This window comes from Cupressus sempervirens, chromosome 2 (genome assembly GCF_028749045.1).
Source record: "Cupressus sempervirens isolate cs-2001-9-10 chromosome 2, ASM2874904v1, whole genome shotgun sequence".
NCBI classification, from domain to species: domain Eukaryota; kingdom Viridiplantae; phylum Streptophyta; class Pinopsida; order Cupressales; family Cupressaceae; genus Cupressus; species Cupressus sempervirens.
Window position 1 is genome coordinate 610,985,721 of NC_143119.1, and position 9,081 is coordinate 610,994,801.

Below are 9,081 nucleotides of genomic sequence, written 5' to 3' on the forward strand. Positions count from 1 at the left end.
TTCGATGGGATGGATTTCGTCTAAACATTTTTTGGAGGTGAATTGATCCAAACACAGAAAACTCCCATTCACGCATCATCCTCATCCTGATAGCAATCTGTCTTTGCCCTGTCCAAATTGATTGTAAATTGCAACAGACTCAAAATCACATTTTCCAGACCAAATTTATTTAAAACACAATCGGGAACATGTTTATCCATACAACAACAGACATAGATTGAACCTCTTCAATCAAATTGGGATTTTGCTTCTCCACAATCAATTTGGGATTTTGCTTTGGGGGTGTGGGGTGCGCTAGGCTTCCGCTGTAGTGCAATACAGAAGCGACGCTCGAAGGATCTGGCAGCAAGCTACCATTGTGATCCTTCCCCCTCAAGAAATTAATTTAATATCGTGTGGCTCATTGAGCCACGTATCAGATATTAAACTGATAAGAACAGATACTACACTTGATCTTAGCCAAAAGGCCGAGAAAGGTATGCTTTGATTCTCGCCTTCCTTCGCTATTCATACCCGTGTTGCCTTCCTGTTTCTGATTCTCCTGCTGCATGTGGGACATATGTAATCTTAGCCCATCGGAGGAGACTTGTCACTCAGCGGTCCCTCAGTCTTCTCTAAAAACTTCGTAGATTAAATTAAAATAGCCTGTCGTGGAAAAACCATAAAATCCCTTTCCATAATTATCAATGTGAAGAAAATTAAAGCCTATAATATAATTGAGGCAAACAAAGCAAATGAGAGTGCACGGTTATTTGGAGGATCAATTCAGGCTTGTGGAAGGTCTGATTGCTGGCCAGAACAGATTTTCTCCCCGCGATGAGGAAAAAGATGAGACTTTTGATCTGGCCGGCGATGAAGCTTACTGTTCAGATCTGGATTATGATCAGGTTAATAATTTGGCTTTACTCTGTTCGATTTTTACTGTTTGTCTTTAACATCTATGACACATTAGAAATCTTGGCACTGCCTCACTAAAATTTTGGCGGGTCAACCATATGTCATGCCATCGCATTGCTCTCTTAGTAGCCAGCCCGGGTTTCTCTGTTTCGGGAATTGGATACTTATCTAATTCTTCGTCTTGGTCAAAAATCATTTAGTCGATTTGGAATTGTAGAATTTTAATTTTCTTCCAAAATGAGGATATCACACTTCTATGTAGATAAGAGGAATTGAGAATTGAATCTTAGGTTTAACTTTTTGAGGTTTAGAATAAAATCAAAATAGAATGATTTTTGAAGTCCATTGCTTTTTTGTTTACCTAATGCATTTTTATCATGGGAACAAACTTTTTACCATTTTCTATATGTTTGGCTCGGCGGATTTTTTTTGTTGCAAACTGGTATGCATTTCATTTTTATTTGCAAAGTATATTGGTTTTTCCAACAATGTGTGTCTAAGACATGGTGTCTCCTGTACAGGTGTTCTGCATTTTTTGCTCTCATCGTTATTTCTGCTCTCTTTCATTCCATGCACTTGATTAGGCTTTATGTTCTTTCGAAATATTTCATTATTTTGTGCTAGGTATTGGATGTGTATTTCTTGATTCTGTCTTGAAAAACCTAAAAAGATGCAAACAAATTTGCCCTAGAAAGTTGATTCTTCCTCCTTTCTGCTCTTTTCCTATGCATAAGATGATCTCTATGGGATTTGATAAAGGTTTAGCTTCAAAGGATGATTGGGTTGTGCTTGTTTTATAGATGGCCTTTCTTTGTCGCCCTTGCATAGTGTAAAATTGAGTCGAGGTGTGTTGATTAAGAGGGGCTATTTTTAGGATCATGCCTTGCCTCTCTCCTCTTTGACAGATAGGTGTTCTGCAATCTCTTCTCTAGCGGATGGTTGTAGAGTTGATCCTTCGGCTAAGGCCTATGTAGGAGAAGGGAGAGTTGGTTTTGTGGGTTTTGGTTTAGGTCACTCAGGGATGTGGTTTCTTTTACTACCACTTTCCCTGAGTCTCTTCCTCTTTCAACTATTGCTGAAATTATAGAAGATGCCCAGGATGAGATGGTTTGCTTCCCTTATCTTTTTTTTCTTTGGTCTCATGTGCTACATTGACTCCTTGTTGTAGGTGAGTTGCATGGTGCTAGAGGGTTGTGGCTAGTGTTGTTAGTTGGTCATTTTTTGTTCAAGGTTTCTAGGTGCCTTCCAAAACCAGTTGTTCCTAGTGTTTTTGTTGAGAATGATATGTGACTTGTGGGTTTTTCCATAGAATTCTAGTAGTCATCCTTGTGTGAGGCCCTTATTTTCTATCTGGCAATCATAGTTGGTTGTTTGTGGTTTGAAGATCATTCTAAGCCTTCTTTGTCTGTCTATTTTGTGATGGGCCAAGTTCATGGTTGTTGTAGTTTCCCTCCCTCAACTATTCCTATTGAGGTGGGGTCCTCTATTTTTTAGGTAGAGTGGAGTCTTCTGAGGCTCTTTTTGGTGGGATGATATGGCTGGTTGTTGTGGATAGTTTTTGGAAGGTCTTCCAAAAACCCCAAGAAGCTTGTGAGACACTTGCTATAAGCTACTGTTCAATCTTATGAAATGGGCTAATTGGGCTTGTTTTAGATGGGCTGATAGCTGGTTTACTTACCATATTTTAGCTTGCACTTTGCTAACCCTCTTCATTTAGATAAACTAGTTGTTTATAAGAGGGTTCTATAGTAAAAGGTTTTAGGGTGCCTTCCAAAGCCTGGCAGTTCTTTCAAGGTTGTGGCCTCTTTCCTTAACTAAGATTATCTTAGTTAAAAGGGGTCCTAGTAGTGTGGCATGAAGCTTTTTAAAACCTGTTGTTAGTCTTTAGATTTATAGGTTGTTTTGTTTTCAATGGTGGGGTTTTTTATTGGTTGAAATTTTAAGGTTTTTCCCAAAACCACTCTATTCTTCACATGTAATTTATAGTGGGTTCAAGTCGTTGTTTGTCACTAGTTGGTTGCTCCATTGAAAAGCTTTTGTAAGGGTCTCCCCCTCTCTAGTTTTTTGGTGGTCTCATGGCTTGTGAGTTCATCCCCTTCTTTTGTGTCTTTTGTTGTATTGGGCCCTTTCCCAATTAAATTGATCAGAACACATTCAAAGTGAAGTACATTAGAAACATACATATTTAGTATTTAGTATTTACACACATCATTTCAACTTAAAATATATATTTATTAAGTAATACTATGTTTCAAAGCACATTTAATAGTATAAGATAATACTCAAGCATAGAACTTTTGTCCTACAAACCTCTCATTAAAGATAATAAATTTCACTAGTAACAACCATAAAAAATGGAATATGAAATGAACAAGAAACTTTCCACCTTTCAATTTCCAAAGGGTTCTATTATAACTCAAGAAGTACTCTAGCATGAGCAATAATTCTAAAAGGAAGAAAGCATGTTTTTAGCAAGGGAAAATGTATGTTGTAAAATCCACATTTCAAAAGAGCAATTGTATGTTGTATTATCTAGAAAAGAATTATATTGCTCAAGCCTCCTCTTTAAAACGAAAAATTTTGCTAGCATTAATGACTATAAAAATAGACTATGAAATGAACAAGCAATTATCTAATTTCAAACTTCCAAGAGGTTCTTCGATTATAGCTCCAAGATACTCTAGCATTAGCAACATATAGATGGCAGAAAGCATGGTTTTAACAAGGGAACAAGGTCACCACTAGAGCAACGTCACCAGCCTTAGTCCACTAAGAAGTCATTTTTTTCTATTTTGCTAAGATGTTGAGCTATCTAAATTTGCAAAGTCAAAATATATTTTTGTAGACTAAATTGTGAGTGGAGAGTCGCATTTTTTTATAAAGAAAATCGTTTTGAAAAACTCATAAAAATGTACTCACAAAACTTCTATTTAAATGGATGACTAAAAGAGACTTAACTATAGATGGCTTCCATATAATGAAAACAAGTTCAAACCCATACAAATACAATATTGTATATATAGGATAAGATCAATAGGCAGTCAATGGGTATCTTAGTTCCCATGCTGCTGAAATCATGAAGTGTACACATAAATCATAAAGTGTACACATGAACACTTTAAGTCATGAAAGCATAGATGTAGTACACAAACCATGAAGTATGCACATGAATTCAGTCAAGTCTTGAAGCAAACATGTAGGCCATAAAGCGTGAAGTTACACATGAATTCACTTTAGTCATGAAGCATACATGTAGCGCATATAGCATGAAGTATTAACATGAATACACTTGGCACTGCCCTTTTTCAATGTGAAAAGTTTTATGATTGAAAACTGAATATTGACTTTGATCACTTTGGCCTTTAATCCTTGCATTTTAAGACTTATCTCTTTTGAAAGATTCTATGCAAAGTGGTTAGCATTTGCACACTATCCTCTATAACTATAATCTTTTCTTATTCTTTGTCATCATAGACACCTTTTCATTCACCTATTTACATACGTACTCAATCCTCCTTAGCAAAGAAACTTCTTGACACTGTCCTTTGTCCAATGTCTATGTGAAAATCCTTAGGATTGAAAACTGAATACCACCTTTGATCACTCTGGCCTTAATCCTTGCATTTTAAGATATCTATATTAAATATTAAATATACTTCCAATAGTAGAATTGCTATGGGCTTTGTATTAAAATATGGTTTGACTTTCAGTTTTGAAGGGGGGAATATCCTTGTACCATGAACAAATTGTACTATTATAACATTGTGTAAGTAATGTGGACTTATAGGATAGGTAAGACACAACCTATAACATGCTTCACCTAATTGTTTTTTCAATTCTCAATGCATGTAGCTACTAGTCAATTTATGTCATTCCCTCAAACTAATACAAATCAGTCTTTTGAACTTCAAGTTGCATATTTAAGTCCAATTATATTTGCAAGGACAAAATCGAGTTCCTTTAGTTGAAATGTACAATATTTTTCTTTCAACATCTTCTTTAGTCATAGCACTATTACACAAATTGTTACATAAGCAATAGTAGACATTAGAGAAAAGATTTTAATGTCATTTTTTGTTTGTTGTACCCTTCAACTTCTTCATCAACATTTGAATGTTTTTCATGATGGATCTGATATTTATGCATTACTTATTTTTAGGTTCTTGATGTCATCTTTTAAAGATATAAGAATCCAAGTAGTCGTTGTTAGGAAGACCAAAATTATTTCACAACATTGGTCACTTAGGACAGACGGTTAGTCAATATTTCCTCAAGGTCTTCAAGGGTATCTTAACACTCCATGCTAATAATCTACTACCCCTTCCTAACACTCCTGTAGAGATTGTTGGGAAGGATCATTTTGATCTGTACTTCAAGGTAGATCACCTAGTGCCACATATTTTTTTGCTTTACATTTCATCATATTGTTCCACATTTGAACATCCTAGTGGTTATTATAGGATTGTATCAGAGCAATTGATGGATCCCATATACTAGTTACTGTCAATGTGGATATACAAGCTAAATATCGTGACAAAAAATGCCACTTGTTATAGAACGTTATGGGTGTGTGTTCATTTGATTATAAGTTTCAATACGTTCTTGTTGGTTGGGAAGGGTCTGTTGTAGACAGTCTTGTTCTTGCTTCGACTCTCTCGTGATCAAATCCGCTAGTAGTTCCTCCTAGTATGTCAAGTCATCTTGTAAAAGGTTATATAGTGACGTTTCCAATAAACAGGGTAATGATTATAAAAGTAGCAAAACTTGTGTATTTTTTGTAGGAAAAGTTTATTTAGTGGGTGTTGGATATACAAATGTACCAAATTTCTTGCCCCTTTTTGGTATACATGTTTTCATCTAAAGGATTTTTCAAGGGAGAACCTAATAAACACTCCACGGGAGTTATATAACCACCAACACTCCTCGCATAGGAATATAATTGAGCGTACATTTGGGATTTTGAAGCAACATTTTCCTATCTTGAGCCATGCAACATCTTATCAAATCATGGCACAAACTAAGCTTGTTTTAGCATGTTGCATTCTACACAACAACATTACAATAGAGGACATTGTTCTAGTTGAAATTGAAATTGAAGAGGATGATGATCACAATGCAATAAATGTACCAGTACTTGAGACATATGGGATGACTCAGTGAGATAAAGATGATTGGGGAAAATTCCAAGATGAGATTGGATGAAGAATGTGGGAAGACTATAGATCTTGTGTACAGTTGTAAAAAAGAAAACATGAACATTGCATTTACTTGGTGAACCTTTTAGATCAAACATTGATACATTATTTGTAGTTGATGCTATATTTTTGAATACCTCTATGAGAGTTTGGCACACTAATGTTATACTATTGAACATGCTATATTTTTTTATTGATAGAGTGCTTTGAATTTTTGTCAGTTTAAATTGGTTTTTATGTATTTTTTATATTTTAATCATGAAATCCTTATATGGTTGAATTCCTTTTTGAAAACTTTGTGATTTGGTCTCTCACATGCTTAGTTCAGAACACTAGTTAACTATTGTGTGATATACATGCCTTGAATGTTGTGTGATCATATTTTGTAATTTGTTTGGAAACAAAAGCTCCACTATTGTTAAGGTGTTAGAAGCAATTGGGATTGTTTATTGGATTGGGCTTTGTTTGTTGATGGTTGTTGGGGTTCTTAACAACCAAAAACCACTTCTACCAATACAAAATATGTCATAGGAGAATGACTACAAATTGCAATTGTCATATGAACTCATTAACTTAGGGAATTTCTAATCTATTAGCAAAGACTCCATATCCCTTTTGTTGAAGCTCTCATGCCACATATTTGAAAATGATTCAAGTAAATCAAATCCATAAATATGGCCCATCTTTAAACGCATAGCTTCTAGATATCTCTTGCTTTCTTTAGTTATTGGAGAAAAAATAGGCACTCAACCAACTACAACCAAACCATAACCTTTTAGCCTAATGAATTTAGTTGGATTGTTTGGCATGTCTCATTGTTCTGATGCGTCCCTTAAAATCTTTCGTCAAAAGATAAATATACATAAATATAAGTAGGAATGTACTATACTAAAAAAAACCCTCAAGATGGAAAATAGTCTAGAAAAGAGCATAGAGCACCTGTTTCCTGATTTTCCTTGCATATCCAAATTTCAGAAGCAAACGACAAAAAATTAAGCTCAAGTTCCCAAATCAGGCATAAAGAAGGCCATATATTATGTATTAAAATCTAGGACTATTCATCACCTTATAATAAAGATTAGTAATATTAAAATGAAAACTCAAAGCTGCAAGGCAGGGCTAAATACATCCAAGCAATACTTGGTCCTAAAATCTAGAGTTTCTCCAAGTTTTGAGGACTAGGGCACATGTGGACAGAAACAAGGATGACAAAAACAAATTCTGGATTTTGGGACAGCAAAGGGGCAACCACTAAAATTAATATTTAAATTTTAAACAACTAATAAATCAAAATTACTAAAAAGTAACATAAACAAATCAAAAGAAAGTGTACAAGTACTCTGAACTTCATTAATCTGCCCATGCATATGAAGAATGAAATATGCATAGTTCTATGCCAAAAGGAGGAGTTCCCTAGACAACATATGGTTGGAATTTCGTATTGATGTTTGTGAATGCTTCTTTCATTTGAGATGATGTTTCACTATACAACTCCTTCTATAGTGTTGGTTTAGTATAACAACACTATATAGTTTATCATTGAGTATAATATTGTTGAATGAGATTGCAATATTTGTTTATGCTTGTGTCAACATTACTTGAAGTTTTAGTTTTTTGTTCTAGTTTCTATGCTTAGTTTATTTCAATTTGTTGACTCATTGTTGCGAGTTCCAATTTTGGTGAATAGCATGGATGAAGAAGTTCATGTAACCTATGTACCTCCTTATTCGAGGAAGGTATTATGGACTAGTGAAATGGAACACAAGTATCTTGAATTTCTCTAGGAGCAAGTCCACCTCGATAGAAAAGGAAAGGGAGGATTTAGAAAAGAGGCATGGATTGCAATAGAAAGAAAGTTCAATGCGGAATTGAACCTTCATCGTTCAAAAGATAATCTAAAAAATAAGTTGAAAGCATGGAAGCTTGGCTATAGGACTATGAAAGAATTAAAAAATACAAGTGGGTTGACATGGAACAAGGCCACTTAGTGTATGGATGTTGATGAGAGTGTTAGGGGTGAGCTTCTCAAGGTAATATGTTGTTTCAAATTCTTATGTTCTAAAGTATTAAGCTATCTTATAAAGTATTTAGTTAAAGACAATAAACTAATTCATTCATTATGCCAACATACAAAGAAAAGATTTTAAAAATGCCAAAGTTTATAAGAGGCAATCGTTCCAGTACTTCAATGAGTTAGCCTATCTTGTGGGCAATGACATAGCTGAAGGGACAACATCTGCAACAATGCATGACAATGAAGAAGGGAACCTTATGGATGAGGCAACTAATCTAGATGATGACAGAGATTTTAATACAACAATGGGTAATGCTACTGATTTGGATTATGATATGAATCCTTCCAATCAATCTAGAGCAACCAAAAAACAAATTTTGTCACCATCATCATCAAGGAAGGCAAAGAGGAAGAAGGCCAACATTCTTGTTTCCATGGATGTCATATCTTATGCTATCAATAGTTTAAATGATGGTCTCAAGGGAACTCAAAATATCAAAATGGATGAAAGGAAATTGGATTTAGTTTATGATAAAATCTATGATGCCCTCAAAGCTATTCCCGATCTCATTGAAGCTAACATGCTACAAGCCTATGATAAATTTTTTCTTAAAAGTGAAAGAGCCAAAGGGTTCTTAAGAATGATTGAAGGGGAGAGAGCAAGATATGTATGACTCAAGTTTGGAGGTCTATAGATTGAGCATGGATTAAAACTCTTGAGACTTTTTAAACATTTTACGTTAATATTTTGACATAACAACTCTACATTCACTGTCACACTCCACCACTTTTGGTTGTGTTTTAACAATTGTACTGCATTAAACTAATGACTTATAATTATTATATTCTTATTTTATGTGTTGTTGTCTTTAACAATCTCAATTTCTTACATAGTTGTTCATTTTGTCTATGAATGTGCTTTTCATTTTATAGTTGGTTGGATTATAGTGGTCTTTCATTTCTTATGATAGCATA

At 34.6% G+C, this 9,081-nt stretch overlaps 1 non-coding gene across 1 annotated transcript; it reads right to left on the minus strand.

Moving 5' to 3' along the window:
• Positions 1–284: 284 nt before the first annotated feature.
• LOC149574863 (U2 spliceosomal RNA) lies at positions 285–480 on the minus strand. Its single transcript, XR_016360345.1, has one exon. It is a non-coding gene; the product is annotated as a U2 spliceosomal RNA (small nuclear RNA).
• Between the last annotated feature and the right edge of the window lie 8,601 nt (positions 481–9,081).